The sequence below is a fragment of the Bufo bufo genome, chromosome 2 (assembly GCF_905171765.1).
Source record: "Bufo bufo chromosome 2, aBufBuf1.1, whole genome shotgun sequence".
Classification (NCBI taxonomy): Eukaryota; Metazoa; Chordata; class Amphibia; order Anura; family Bufonidae; genus Bufo; species Bufo bufo.
This window is the reverse complement of record NC_053390.1, coordinates 21,306,000-21,322,444: the sequence shown is the minus strand read 5'-3', so window position 1 is coordinate 21,322,444 and position 16,445 is coordinate 21,306,000. Positions and strand designations below refer to the sequence as shown.

Here is a 16,445-nt window from a genome sequence, read left to right as displayed (position 1 = left end):
CCCTCCTGACTCCTGGAGATGGATGATGGGAGTCACACAGTCCCCAGATGTCTTCTTCACTATTGTGTACTCCTGTGGATGGAGAGAGACACTTAGGGAATAAACCCTTCAGGGGCCATGTGCTCTCCTCCGGCCCCTTCCTCCTGGGTACAACATGCCTACTTACCTCCTCATGGCTCCTACAACATGACTATTGGTCACTGGTCACATGACACATCACTCACCATACTGGGGGCTGATCTTCAGGTTCTCCATCACTTGGAAGGTCTGGAGGCCGTTCTCCAGGACCCTGGACTCTTCCTATCACTTCCTATGATGGATTCTCCTTCCCGATGTCTGACTTGTTACAGAATACAATAAAGAGGAGAGAAGTCTAGAAAAGTTTACCTCTCCGCTCAGCAGGGAGATGATCTCCAAGGTGAGGTCTAATATTCTTCTGCTGATCTCCTTCCTGTCCACCCTTGGTGGCTCAATCCGGAGAAGGGTCATATTGCGGGTTTTCTTCATCCCCCTCCAAAGAAAAAACAAAAAAGGTTAATCAGCAAGTCCAATGTCCCCTATAATGAGGCTGAGAAAAAAATACAACTCATTCCGCAACTCAGACCCTCATAAAGCTGAGCTGATGGGAAAAACCCTGAGCTCCATATGTATATAAGCTCCTGGTAGTACAGTGTGTTTAAGCTCTGTGTATATGTAAGCTCCTGGCAGCACAGTGAGCATCTAAGCTCCTGGCCGGGCAGTGTGTGGAGGCAGAAAGCTCTGAGCTCTGTATGTATCTAAGCTCCTGGACATGAAGTTGTACAAATAACACTGGTTTCTTTCGCTTGACAGTGAGTTGCTGAACTCCAACATAAGATGGAGGTGCACAGTCTTAGGGCTCATACACACGACCGTATGCCCTCGAGATATATGGTCCATGAGCGGGCCATATGTCCTGGAGCGGCATACATCGTGATACTGTGCGCATCGGGCTGCCTGCGGGACTACTGTCCTGCACTCATATGATCATATGATCAAGACAAACCACAGCTTTTTCAAACATCCCAGTTTTATTTTGAATGATTACATACTTTGCCCACAGAAATTAAAATTATTTCACAAAAAAAAAAAAAAACACTACCACTGTAAAAGCTTTTGGCCTCCCTGATGTTAAGGGCTTATGTGTGTGCCCCGTAACTTGTGGCCCACAATTCATGTATACAGTCCATATGCACGCTGTTTGCGGATGAGGACCCATTCACTTACGGTAAATGTGTCCACGATCCTTAAGAGGCCTCAGGCCTAGTCCATGCTATGAGGCCATAACCTGGATGTCCTCTCCTTACAGGTCATCTCCACTGCACTCTCCTCTCAGCTGAACACACTGGAAGCAATGGCTGAGCTTAGGCTCCTTTATCTCCATATCCATCCAGAAGCCTCACAGGGGAGGGTCAATAGAAACCAGCTCCAGCTGGATTGGAAAAAATAAATAAAAAAATTATATTTTTTCCTGTGCTCAGGCACACATCGAAATCCCACATTAGTGCTCCACAGTGCTTCCGATCTGTGTATCTGTTTCCTCAACGCACCCCTATCTTGAGGATTGCAGACTCATTCAAGTCAATGTCATGCACACACATGGTGCCCTGCTCCACACCACGGGCACACATGTTCGTGTGCATGAGTCCTTAGCACCAGAGAGGCTAATAATTATGACAGTGGTAGTTTTTGTTTTTTATGAAATAATTTTATTTCTGTGGGCAAAGTAAACTGATGTTTGCGGGCAGCAGTATGGGCATTGGGGACACACGGTCATGTGCATGAGGCCTAACAGTTGTCAGCCGTTTGCTGTAGTTTTCGACAAATCTCTCACACCTTTCCTAAGAAATCCTAGCTCATTCTTCTTTGGCAAATCTCTCAAACTCCTCCAGATTTGATGGCCTTCTGGCATGAACCTTCTTCTTCAGTTCACTCCACAGATTTTCAATAGCATTCAAGTCAGGGCTTGGTGCTGGCCAGTCAACAACGTTCACTTTGGTCTTCTGGAGGAAGTTCTTCACTGGGAACGATGTATGTTTTGGGTCATTGTCATATTGGAATAGAAAGCGATGACCCAGACCAAGTTTTCCTGCTGACTGCTTAAGGTTTTCTTTCCAAATCTTCACAAATCCTTCTTTCTTTACGATATCTTCCACCTTGGCGAAATTCCCAGGTCCAGACGCACTAATCCCACCACCACGCTTCACTGTGGGGATGGTGTTCTTTGGGTTATAAGCCTCTCACTTTTTCCTTCAAACATAAGCAATGTTTTTTCTGGCCAAAGAGCTGCAGTTGTTTATCATCTGACTAAAGGACATGCTTCCAGTACGCATGATTTTTCTCCAGGTTGTCCTCAACATACTGGAGTCTGGCTTATAGGTGTTATGATGATGGTGGTGTATTAATATAGTAAACAATAGCACAGCGCCATGATGTTTCGCACACACACACACAGCCATCTAAATTCAGCTGCATTTCAGCGACAGGGATGTACACTTGCCCCTTGGGAGTTTTAATCTGTTTCTAATCTGCAAATTTTCTGTTAGAAATAACTGAAATGGCACCAGACTGGCAGCCATTTCAGTAAGAGTTTGGTTACCTAGGCGACCTGTCAGAGTCTGTGTGAGTTGGATGCAGGAAGCCATTTTGGAGTTCAGTTGAGAGAGCAGAGGAGAGAGCTGTGTGGTAACCGCTCTGACAGGACACCAGATGTGTGCAGGACTCTAGACATAACCTAAGAGCCAAGATAATACTCATTTATGAAAGGTATTTTTTCAATGTTAAACATTTTTTACATTTCATGCCCTATGTTTTGTCTACCATTTTTTCTGTAAATCTTTGAAAACGCATCTTGTTATGATCGACTTTGTTCCATTAAAAAGAACCATTTCTTTTTAATTGTCTATTTCCTTTCGCTCTGAAATATTAACAGCTTGAGAATCCAACTTCCTTCAGGAGAGAATTGGTTTATTCCAGTGTTATGGTTAAGATTTAATTGTATGACGATTGTAAATGTATGGGGACTGTCATCTGAGAGAAGATTATTGTGTCCAGGAAAGTGACACATAGGTCTTTTGGTATAGCACCCAAGTGTTACAGTGCAATAGGTCATAGGCAATCGATAAGATATCGATCGACAGGGAGCAAGTTGATGCTTAATTGACGGTAGATTGGCAATTACAGTATCAAAATCCCTGATCCTCAGGTTTAGTGCGGGTCTCTTTACGAACCTGGTGATATAGGGTGTGGGGAGTTAATGCTTTGAGTGATTCTCGGCACCCATATATTGTCACGGCTGTGTTACATGGTCAGGCCCTTTCCGGCAGGCGCCTGTGTTACCAATACAACTGGAGGTGGTTGCGCCAGGCTTAGCTTGGCTGTGGGCACGGTTCGTGACAGGTGTCTTTTCTGCAGAAGTGGAGTTTTTCATGGTCTGCAACCACACAATTCATTCCTGTGCAGGGCTCTAGTGATTGTCTTTTTTGAGACAATTCCTGACTTGGCCAAGTCCTTCACTAATGTCCTGGTAGTTGTTATGGGTTGTTCATGCATTGTGCTGCCTGGTTTTAAGATTCGTTACAGGGTCTCAAAACTGCAGCACAAGGCTTCAGTTTTGTCCCCGTTCATTGTCAATGGGTAGTGTTGAGCGAACTTCTGTTTTAAGTTCGGCGTCTAAAGTTCGGCTTCGGTTAGCGGAGGATCCCGATATGGATTCCGAATTCCGTTGTGGTCCGTGGTAGCGAATCAATAATGGCCGATTATTGATTCCGCTACCACGGACCACAACGGAATTCGGAATCCATAACGGGATCCTCCGCTAACCGGAAGCCGAACTTTAGACGCCGAACTTAAAACAGAAGTTCGCTCAACACTATCAATGGGGACAAAACGGAACAAAACAGAATGGAGTTCACCAGAATGCATTCCATTCCGGTTTGTTGCGTTCCCAAGCCGGACACAAAATTGCTGCAAGTAGCATTTTTGTGTCTGGCATGGAAAACTGAACATGATGGAACTGGCACCAAAAACCATGGAAGTCAATGGTACCGAATCAGTTTTTTATCATTTTTATTTTTGGACACGGCGCCCATTGACTTACAATGGTTTTAGTGCTGGATCCGGTTTCTTCATTTTTGATAGACTACAACCGGATCTGTTCTGAACGGATGCAGCCGGTTATATTATTCGAACTGAAGCGTTTTGCTGTGGTTTTGAGATTCCCTGCCAGATCTCAAAACCGTACAGCAACAACGCTTATGTGAAAATAGCCTAATGTAGCATTAGTAGATTTTCTATAGCGAGTATGGCACTATTATATTTACTTTGTTATTTGTGGTGCATTGTGATTGTTTTTGTGCTTTCAGGCATGGCGAATTGCACCTGCGGACTGGGATGTGCTGTTTTGTTTAATAAGTCGATTTTATATGATTGATATAATTTTATATTATCTTATGATCCACTTTGAAGTGGGATGAAGTGGGATCTCGCCCATGCAGTATATACAGGAAGTACTACAGACTTCAAAACTTATGTTTTGGCACCTACTTCTGTTTTTTGGGTCTCTTGAATAAAAATGAAGCAGTGTGTAGACCAGGGCTGTGGAGTCGAGGAGTCGGAGTCAATTTTGAGTACCTAGAGTCGGAGTCGGCAAAAAATGAACCGACTCCGACGCCTACTACAGGGAGTGCAGAATTATTAGGCAAGTTGTATTTTTGAGGATTAATTTTATTATTTAACAACAACCATGTTCTCAATGAACCCAAAAAACTCATTAATATCAAAGCTGAATATTTTTGGAAGTAGTTTTTAGTTTGTTTTTAGTTTTAGCTATTTTAGGGGGATATCTGTGTGTGCAGGTGACTATTACTGTGCATAATTATTAGGCAACTTAACAAAAAACAAATATATACCCATTTCAATTATTTATTTTTACCAGTGAAACCAATATAACATCTCAACATTCACAAATATACATTTCTGACATTCAAAAACAAAACAAAAACAAATCAGTGACCAATATAGCCTCCTTTCTTTGCAAGGACACTCAAAAGCCTGCCATCCATGGATTCTGTCAGTGTTTTGATCTGTTCACCATCAACATTGCGTGCAGCAGCAACCACAGCCTCCCAGACACTGTTCAGAGAGGTGTACTGTTTTCCCTCCTTGTAAATCTCACATTTGATGATGGACCACAGGTTCTCAATGGGGTTCAGATCAGGTGAACAAGGAGGCCATGTCATTAGATTTTCTTCTTTTATACCCTTTCTTGCTAGCCACGCTGTGGAGTACTTGGACGCGTGTGATGGAGCATTGTCCTGCATGAAAATCATGTTTTTCTTGAAGGATGCAGACTTCTTCCTGTACCACTGCTTGAAGAAGGTGTCTTCCAGAAACTGGCAGTAGGACTGGGAGTTGAGCTTGACTCCATCCTCAACCCGAAAAGGCCCCACAAGCTCATCTTTGATGATACCAGCCCCAAACCAGTACTCCACCTCCACCTTGCTGGCGTCTGAGTCGGACTGGAGCTCTCTGCCCTTTACCAATCCAGCCACGGGCCCATCCATCTGGCCCATCAAGACTCACTCTCATTTCATCAGTCCATAAAACCTTAGAAAAATCAGTCTTGAGATATTTCTTGGCCCAGTCTTGACGTTTCAGCTTGTGTGTCTTGTTCAGTGGTGGTCGTCTTTCAGCCTTTCTTACCTTGGCCATGTCTCTGAGTATTGCACACCTTGTGCTTTTGGGCACTCCAGTGATGTTGCAGCTCTGAAATATGGCCAAACTGGTGGCAAGTGGCATCTTGGCAGCTGCACGCTTGACTTTTCTCAGTTCATGGGCAGTTATTTTGCGCCTTGGTTTTTCCACACGCTTCTTGCGACCCTGTTGACTATTTTGAATGAAACGCTTGATTATTCGATGATCACGCTTCAGAAGCTTTGCAATTTTAAGAGTGCTGTATCCCTCTGCAAGATATCTCACTATTTTTGACTTTTCTGAGCCTGTCAAGTCCTTCTTTTGCCCCATTTTGCCAAAGGAAAGGAAGTTGCCTAATAATTATGCACACCTAATATAGGGTGTTGATGTCATTAGACCACACCCCTTCTCATTACAGAGATGCACATCACCTAATATGCTTAATTGGTAGTAGGCTTTCGAGCCTATACAGCTTGGAGTAAGACAACATGCATAAAGAGGATGATGTGGTCAAAATACTCATTTGCCTAATAATTCTGCACGCAGTGTATATTTAAATTGGAATAAAAAAAAAGCAAGTTTAAATGTCCCAATTCACAAAAAGTTATAATTAATTACAGTATTTTTCGCCCTATAAGACGCAACTGCCCATAAGACGCACCTAGGTTTTTGAGGAGGAAAATAAGAAAAAAAATATTTTGAACCAAAAGGTGTGCTTTTGGTGGGTTTTGAACTAATGGTGGTCTGTGGGTGGCACTGTTATGGGGGCATCTGTGGGTGGCACTGTTATGGGGGCATCTGTGGGTATCTGTGGGTGGCACTGTTATGGGGGCATATGTGGGTGGCACTGTTATGGGGGATCATTGTGGGGGCATCTGTGGATGACACATATATAGCATCTTATCTTATGTGTCATCCACAGATCCCCCCCCCCATAACAGTGTCCCTGTGTAGTGAATGGGGGCCGGCATCTGTTTCTGTAATGGCAGCAGGGCCCGGTGCCTGCTTCATTCATAAAGTGGGCGGAGCAGGCGTGTGACGTAGTGAGCTACGCTACGAGCGCCCACCCGGCCTCCTGACTGCCAAGAAGTTAGTAGTAAGTAGTACAGCGCTAGATTTAAGATGATTGGAATACTTTAACAATTCCCACAAGTTAGATATCATTACCGTATACTACAGTGAGCGGGGCCCAGTGTAGTAGAATACAGTGACTGCACCGGGCCCCGCTGCCATTACAGAAACAGATGCCGGCCCCCAGCCCCTCCTCCCTCTCAGCCTATTCACTGGACGGTCGCAGCATTCACCCCCATAAGACGCACTGCTATTTTTCCCCCACTTTTGCGAAAAATACGGTACTTCTCTACTGTAAGAATAAAGGCCAATGCATGCAGTGCGTCACGTTACCGCAAAATGAACACGTTAAGTGACCATGAAGAAGCATGCTTTTCATATGCTTCACTATATGGCACGCAACGCACTGTTAAGGAGCGGCAATACTTATACTTTCCATTGTGTTGTCTTCCGCTGTTACAGGGAACGCAACGCTCATGGTTAACCTATCCTCTCACTGATAACTGATTAAGTAAATATGTTTTTTTGCAGGACTAGACACTTGTATAAGTGAAGGGAATGGATAGTCAATAGTTCAAGACTGAAGCTGTAAACCATTTGAAAAACTGCTGTCATTCAGCTAAGGCTATAAAAACTTGTAAACTCAGATTGTTAGCTTAAACTTTAAACATGACTATGGGATTCTACTAGGGAAATCATGTTTTACAATAAATGCCCCTTCCTGGATCCTCCCACTGCCCGATCTTCAGCAGAAGATCAGCACACAAAGGAGAAGGCAGCAGCTTCCTAGCCAGTAGTTCTGTGGTAATGACATGTATGTTGCCTTTCTTTCCTTCAAGGAATGCATAAAATACATTTGCATATTAAATACAGAGGAGTCGGGGAGTCGGAGTCGGAAGTACCAAAAACTGAGGACCAGTTATCTACCGACTCCACAGCCCTGGTGTAGACACCAACTGTCTCATTAACCAGCTGCGGTTTTGCCTTTTATATACTTCAGAAAAAAGACGAGAGTATGCTTTGAATCTCTGTGTCTCTTTCTAACATATACTTTGAACCGGTTCAGAACCAATTTGGACCAGCAGAACACCAGGATAGGGAGATTCCCCTAACACTAGCCGCTCCAACATACAGTACCATGTAAATAACCTCTCCCCTCCAGTCACCTTCTGCAGCATACAGCCCTATGTAAATAACATTGCTCCCCTCCCCCCAGGAAAGGGTTAATAAGCCCCTGGGAAAGTTAATGCATATCAGCATATTCTAGCCAGGTGATAACGTACAGTCCAATATAGTGGATCTTCCCTGTACTTCACTCCAGACCCCCAAAGGGGCTAAGAAGCTCCAGGCCGGCCCCCTGACCAGCATTAAAGGGAATGTGTTGTCAGAAAATGATTTAAATGATTTAAATCATTAAAAAATTTTAATTCATTTTCAATTATGTTATTTTAAATTTTCCATGTCACTCGTTATATTTAAACTAAAAATCTGCAGTTTTCGCACTGACCACTATGTCTAATAATTGGCGCCACTTCTTGGTTTGTACAGATCACTTTACTTGCCAATTAAAACCAGATAGCAGCTTATCCTGGACATGATTATGGGGGCAGCCATCTTGCCTGAGATGTTCTTTACAGCATTTAAACAAAGTATTAAAAAAGCAGCCACATGGTCCGTAGACACATTGGTCAGGAGGGGACCTCAGTGACTTCTATACAGCTAGTTCTGCCAGGAGTACAGATATTCTAAATTATTATCTCTACAGCAAGTAGTTGAGGAGCCAACCCGTTAGGAGGCCATTTTAGATTTAGTATTCACAAATGGAAATTTGGTATCTGATATTACTGTAGGGGAAAGCTTGGGATCTAGTGATCACCAGTCAGTCAGTGTGGTTTACTATAAGTACAGTGACAGATTCACACCACACAAAAACAAAAGTTTTAGATTTTAGAAAAACTGACTTTTCTAAAATTAGATTAGTGGTATACGAGTCGCTATCTGATTGGAACAGTATCAATGGAGTCCAGGAAAAATGGGACTACTTAAAAGTGGCACTATTAAAGGCAACAGGAAATTACATTAGGCTTGTCAGTAAAAGCAAAAAAAGAAAGAGAGACCACTGTGGTACTCAGCAGAAGTGGCCAAAATCATTAAACACAAAAAGATAGCATTTAGTAGTTATAAAAATAAAATAAAAACGAGGATGACAGGCAAATTTATAAGATTAGGCAGAGAGAGGCAAAACAAGTTATAAGAGCTTCTAAAGCACAGGCAGAAGAGAAATTACCTCAGTCAGTGAAAAAAGCCGATAAGACATTCTTCAGATACATAAATGAAAAAAGGAAACTAAAACAAGGAATTACCAAATTAAAAAACAAAGGAAGGAAGGTATATGGAAGAAGATAAAGAACTAGCTGACTGCCTCAATGAATACTTCTGTTCAGTTTTTACAAAGGAAAATGAAGGAAGAAAGACTAATGAATCTTTGTATGCATGTGTCTTTACAGAGGAAGAGGTTCTAAGTCAGCTGTCTAAAATTAATACAAATAAGTCACAGGGGCCTGATGGGATACACCCAAAGCTATTAAAAGAGCTCAGCTGTGAACTAGCAAAACCATTAACAGATTTATTTAACCAATCACTGGTAACAGGAGTCGTCCCAGAAGACTGGAAATTAGCAAATGTTGTGCCCATTCACAAGAAAGGTAGTAGGGAGGAATCGGGCAACTATAGGCCAGTAAGCCTGACATCAATAGTGGAGAAATTAATATTTTGCTACTTATAATCCCTATACTGCGATATATCAATAGATAATGTTATTAATCATTTTGGTTCAATAGATAATTCAAATCATATGCAAATTACCTGTCTACCAGCAAGTAGGGCGGCTACTTGCTGGTAGCAGCCGCATCCTCCTTTCATAAAGACTCCCCCTCCTCATGTTGATTGACAGGGCCAGCAAACGCGCTCGTTCTCTGCTGGCCCTGTCTGCATTCAAAATCTGGCGCCTGCGCCGTACCTGTCTTCAGTCGGCACAGGCGCACTGAGAGGAGGACACTCGCTCGGCCGCTCCTTCCTCAGTGCGTCTGCACCGGGTGTAGATGTGACGTCACCGGCGCAGGCGCATTGAGGATGGAGCGTCTTTATGAAAGGAGGATGTGGCTGCTACCAGCAAGTAGCCGCCCTACTTGCTGGTAGACAGGTAATTTGCATATGATAAAAGTCCGTTTTTTTAATTATCTACTGAACCAAAATTAATAACATTATCTATTGATATATCGCAGTATAGGGATTATAAGTAGCAAAAAAAAAAAAAAAACTTTAGTGGGGTGACAGAAGCCCTTTAAGGAGAGGATTGTGGAACATCTAAAATCCCATGGATTGAAAGATGAAAAACAGCATGGGTTTACTTCAGGGAGATCATGCCAAACTAATCTTATGAATTTTTTTAATAGATGGCGGAGGTGCAGTAGACATAGCTTATCTAGACTTTAGTAAGGCTTTTGATACTGTCCCACATAGAAGGCTTATCAATAAATAGCAGTCTTTGGGCTTGGACTCCCATATTGTTGAATGTATTAGGCAGTGCCTGAGGGACAGACAACAGAGGGTTGTAGTCAATGGAGTATATTCAGACCATGAGGGGGAAAAATAGATAAATGTGGGCAGAGCACTCAATGAAATCCGGGACCATGTGATTACACAGAAAATGTAATTTATTGGTTTGTGCTATTTGATCAGCAATCAATAAAATCGATAAAAGGGCAGCAGCATAAAGTGTTGATGAAATAATCTATATATAAACAATAGATAGCAGCTCAATAAGAATATTAACAATGCATTGTATGGCAGCCAAACAGCAAAAATAAGTGTTGTTAAACTGGAGACAGTGCAAATGATCATAAAATACCAGATAAAATATTTGACCCAATGCCCATAGAAGGGGTATATGTCCCCTAGAAAAAAATCGATGATAATAAAAAAAATCGATGTTAATAAGAATCGATCCTGTAGAAAGTGCTGTGTTGTTCACTTTCTTCGATTTAAAGCAACACACCTCTGGTCAATGGCAGTCGATAGTTGGTAATAAATCTTTCAGCGCAACAATAGTGGAGGATGTCGCACCAGACGCGTTTTGGGGTCCTAATATTCACCCCTTCCTCAGTGGTACGCTTATCTCCTGCCTCCTGCGGTCCGCCCCCTCCCCGCCCCATACATTCCTCCTGCCCCCTCAATGCTGGCCGTGACACCCCCCCTTTCCAGCCCCCATGCACCGTGACACCCCCCCATGCCCCCATGCCGTGCGGTCCCCCTGCTGTGTGTGATGGCGGCGGCTCCATTCCTGAGCCGCCGCCATCAGCAGAGAGTGTCAGCTCTATGCTGACACTCTGCTGTAACCCCATATATGCCGCGGCAGCGGCATCCATGGGGTTAATAGAGGGAGGGGGCTCCCTCTCTCCACCATCGGGGCTTCTGCGCTGCGATTGTAGCGCCCGATGGTTGCCATGGCAACCTTACGCTTTGCAAAAGCGTCTGCTGTTGCCACCTACAGGGCATCTGATTGAAATATACTTTGCAATGCAAGAGCATTGCAAAGTATAGTACAGCCATCAGCCCCACTGGATCTTCAAGATCCAAGAGGGACTTGATAAAAAAAAAAGTGAAAATAATAAAAGTTAAAATAAATAAATAAATAAAAATTTAAAATTAAAAAAAGAAATAGCTTTTTCCTATAAAAAATGAAAAAATAAAAAATAATACACATATTAGGTATCACCGCATCCGTAACGACAGTCTCTATAAATATATCACATGATAGACCCCGTCCGATAAACACCATAAAAAAAAAAAAATGTGTAAAAAAAGCTATTTTTGTCACCTTACATCACAAAAAGTGCAACAGCAAGCGATCAAAAAGGCTTATGACCCCTAAAATAGTACCAATCAAACCGTTACCCCATCCTGCAAAAAATGATACCCTATTTAAGACAATGGCCCAAAAAATAAAAAATCTATGGCTCTCAGACTATGGAGACACTAAAACATCAATTTTTTGGTTTCAGAAATGCTATTATTGTGTAAAACTTAAATAAATAAGAAAAAGTATACATATTAGGTATTGCCACGTCCGTAACGATGTTCTCTATAAAACGGTCACACTTTATCACCCCTCAGATAAACGCTGTAAAAATAAATAAAAACTGTTCCAAAACAGCCAATTTTTTGGACACCTTGCCCCATAAAGTGTAATAATGAGTGATCAAAAAATCCTATGTACCCAAAAATGGTACCAATTAAAAGCTCAACTCTTTCTGCAAAAAACGATCACCTGCACAAGACGATCGGCAGAAAAATAAAAAACATATGGCGTTCAGAAAATGGACACACAAAAACATAATTTCTTTTTCAAAATTGCTTTATTATGTAAAACTGAAACAAACAAACAAAGAAAGTAGACATATTTGATATCATTACGTCCGTAACAACCTGCTCTATAAAAATAGCACATGATCTACCCTGTCAGATGAATCTTGTAAAAAAAAAAAAAAATGTGCCAACACAGCCATTTTTCAGTTACCTTGCCTCACAAAAAACTTAATATAGAGCAATTAAAAATCATATGTACCCCAAAATAGTACCAATAAAACTGGCACCTTATCCCCTAGTTTCCAAAATAGGGTCACTTTTTGGGAGTTTCTACTGTATGGGTGCATCAAGGGGGCTTTAAATGGGACATGGCATCTAAAACCAGTTTAGCAAAATCTGCCTTCCAAAAACCATACGGCGTTCCTTTCCTTCTGCGCCCTGCCGTGCGCCCTTACATCAGTTTACGACCACATGTGGGGTGTTTCTGTAAACCGCAGAATCAGGGTAATAAATGTTGAGTTTTGTTTGGCTGTTAACCCTCAATGTGTTAAAGAAAAAAATGTAATAAAATGGAAAATCTGGCAAAAAAGTGAAATTTAGAAATTTCATCTCCATTTTCCTTTAATTCTTGTGGAACACCTAAAGGGTTAACAAAGTTTGTAAAATCAGTTTTGAGTAACTTGAGGGGTGTAGTTTCTACAATGGGGTCATTTATGGGGGGTTTCCACTATGTAAGCCCCACAAAGTGACTTCAGACCTGAACCTGGTACTTAAAAAGTGGGTTTTGGAAATTTTCTTAAAAATTTGAAGAATTGCTTCTAAACTTCTAAGCCTAACGTCCTAAAAAAATAAAATTACATTTCCAAAACGATGCCAACATAAAGTAGACATATGGGAAATGTTAAAGTAGTAAATATTTTATTAGGTATGACTTTCTGTTTTAGAAGCAGAGAAATTGAAATTTTGAAAATTGTGAATTTTTCAATTTTTTTTTATAAATTTCGGATTTTTTCAAAAATAAAAGGTGACATATATTGACTCAAATTTAGGACTATCATGAAGTACAATATGTCACGAGAAAACAATCTCAGAATGGCTTGGATAAATAAAAGTGTTCCAAAGCAATTACCACATAAAGTGACGCATGTCAGATTTGTAAATTTTGACCTGGACACTGGGGCATCAATGACCCTTGGTCATGAAAGGGTTAACATTACTTATTTTTGCTGTTTCGCTGCCATACAATGCATTGTAATATTCTTATTGAGCTGCTATCTATTGTTTATATATAGATTATTTTATCAACACTTTATGCTGCTACCCTTTTATCGATTTTATTGATTGCTGAACAAATAGCACAAACCAATAAATTACATTTTCTGTGTAATCACATGGTCCCGGATTTCTTTGAGTGCTCTGTCCACATTTTTCAATTTTCCCCCCTTTTTATCGAGTGAGTGTTCTCGTTTGGACAGGTGCACTTATTTTGGTGTCCGGGTTTCCTTAGTGCGACATCTTAACTGCTTATATTCAGACCATGGTCTTGTTACCAGTGAGGTACCTCAGGGATCTGTTCTGGGACCCATATTGTTTAATATCTTTATCAGCGAAATTGCAGAAGGCCTCGATGGTAAAGTGCGTCTTTTGTGTCTGATGACACAAAGATTTGTAACAGGGTTGATGTTCCTGGAGGGATACACCAAATGGAAAAGGATTTAGGAAGACTAGAGGAATAGTCAAAAATCTGGCAACTAAAATTTAATGTTGATAAGTGCAAGATAATGCACCTGGGGCGTAAAAACCCAAGAGCAGAATATACAATCAGTAATACAGTCCTAACCTCAGTATCGGAGGAAAGGGATTTAGGGGTCATTATTTCAGAAGACTTAAAGGTAGGCAAACAATGTCATAGAGCAGCAGGAAATGCTAGCAGAATGCTTGGGTGTATAGGGAGAGGCATTACCAGTAGAAATATGGAGGTGCTCATGCCGCTCTACAGAGCACTAGTGAGACCTAATTTGGAGTATTGTGCTCAGTACTGGAGACCATATCTCCAGAAGGATATTGATACTTTGGAGAGAGTTCAGAGAAGAGCTACTAAACTAGTACATGGATTGCAGGATAAAACTTACCAGGAAAGATTAAAGGACCTTAACATGTATAGCTTGGAAGAAAGACGAGACAGAGGGGATATGATAGAAACTTTTAAATACATAAAGGGAATCAACAAGGTAAAAGAGGAGAGAATATTTAAAAGAAGAAAAACTGCTACAAGACGACTATCTAGAAAACCACAGGATTCTAACTAAGCTACCTCAAGAAGTGGCTTCTAGATGGAATCGCTATGTGACTGAACAGTTAGATCTAGGTAAGAACTTCCCAAGTTTTAAAGAGTTCTCTGAGTTCGTCAATGAAGAAGCACGGATAGCATGTAATCCAGTAACATCATCTTATGTCTTAAAATCCTTAGAAGAAAGGCCTGCAAGAGAGATAAGAGGTGCAAGAGCAACTAGCTTTGCAACCAACACAGCAGCTAAAAGGTTCAGATACCTACAAGAGAAAGTTCAAAGTCACTAATGGGATCAGTAGAGAGACAAATCTTTAGACTACCTTCAAGTGTATGTTCTGTGGAAAGAACCACTACATATACACTCACCTAAAGAATTATTAGGAACACCATACTAATACGGTGTTGTACCCCCTTTTGCCTTCAGAACTGCCTTAATTCTACGTGGCATTGATTCAACAAGGTGCTGATAGCATTCTTTAGAAATGTTGGCCCATATTGATAGGATAGCATCTTGCAGTTGATGGAGATTTGAGGGATGCACATCCAGGGCACGAAGCTCCCGTTCCACCACATCCCAAAGATGCTCTATTGGGTTGAGATCTGGTGACTGTGGGGGCCATTTTAGTACAGTGAACTTATTGTCATGTTCAAGAAACCAATTTGAAATGATTCGAGCTTTGTGACATGGTGCATTATCCTGCTGGAAGTAGCCATCAGAGGATGGGTACATGGTGGTCATGAAGGGATGGACATGGTCAGAAACAATGCTCAGGTAGCCCGTGGCATTTAAACGATGCCCAATTGGCACTAAGGGGCCTAAAGTGTGCCCAGAAAACATCCCCCACACCATTACACCACCACCACCAGCCTGCACAGTGGTAACAAGGCATGATGGATACATGTTCTCATTCTGTTTACCGCAAATTCGGACTCTACCATTTGAATGTCTCAACAGAAATCGAGACTCAGACCAGGCAACATTTTTCCAGTCTTCAACAGTCCAATTTTGGTGAGCTCGTGCAAATTGTAGCCTCTTTTTCCTATTTGTAGTGGAGATGAGTGGTACCCGGTGGGGTCTTCTGCTGTTGTAGCCCATCTGCCTCAAGGTTGTGCGTGTTTTGGCTTCACAAATGCTTTGCTGCATACCTCGGTTGTAACGAGTGGTTATTTCAGTCAACGTTGCTCTTCTATCAGCTTGAATCAGTCGGCCCATTCTCCTCTGACCTCTAGCATCCACAAGGCATTTTCGCCCACAGGACTGCCGCATACTGGATGTTTTTCCCTTTTCACACCATTCTTTGTGAACCCTAGAAATGGTTGTGCGTGAAAATCCCAGTAACTGAGCAGATTGTGAAATACTCAGACCGGCCCGTCTGGCACCAACAACCATGCCATGCTCAAAATTGCTTAAATCACCTTTCTTTCCCATTCTGACATTCAGTTTGGAGTTCAGGAGATTTTCTTGACCAGGACCACACCCCTAAATGCATTGAAGCAACTGCCATGTGATTGGTTTAATATCTGTCCAAGAGTTACCAACTGTAAGTACAGCAAAAGTAATCAAGATCCTTGAATCCGACTTTGCAGACATAAGTTCTAAAGAAAAGAGTGTATCTCAAGAAGACAAAGTTCATACACACTCTAGAAGAAAGAATTCAGCAGAATCAACAAGGTCATCTTGAAATGCCCTTATCTTTTAGAGAACGACCTTGTCTGCCAAATAACAGAAATCTTGCCCTAGCAAGATTGAAATGTTTGAAAAAAAAGATGGGAAGAGATACCAAATTCAAGCAGGATTATTAGAAATTTATGGAAGGCATCCTCGAAGAAGGACATGCAGAGAAAGTTAATAACCAACCTAAAGAAGAAGTGTGGTACATCCCACATCAAGGTGTTTACCACTCAAAGAAACCAAATAAGATTAGAGTAGTATTTGATTGCTCAGCAAAGTACAATGGTGTTGCATTGAATGATCATCTACTAAAAGGACCAGATCTTACAAACA

At 41.6% G+C, this 16,445-nt stretch overlaps 1 long non-coding RNA gene and 1 other non-coding gene across 2 annotated transcripts in view; one reads left to right on the top strand and one right to left on the bottom strand.

Annotated features, from left to right (window-relative positions):
- Positions 1-27: 27 nt before the first annotated feature.
- Positions 28-16,445, bottom strand: part of LOC120991199 — a 36,510-nt gene continuing 20,092 nt past the window's right edge. The window contains exons 2-3 of the long non-coding RNA XR_005776551.1: positions 388-511; positions 28-72 (exon numbers count right to left, since the gene is read on the bottom strand). This is a non-coding gene — a long non-coding RNA (uncharacterized LOC120991199). The remainder of the gene's footprint in view (positions 73-387; positions 512-16,445) is intronic.
- On the top strand, positions 11,102-11,187 carry LOC120992673. Its single transcript, XR_005777067.1, has one exon. It is a non-coding gene; the product is annotated as a small nucleolar RNA SNORD71 (small nucleolar RNA).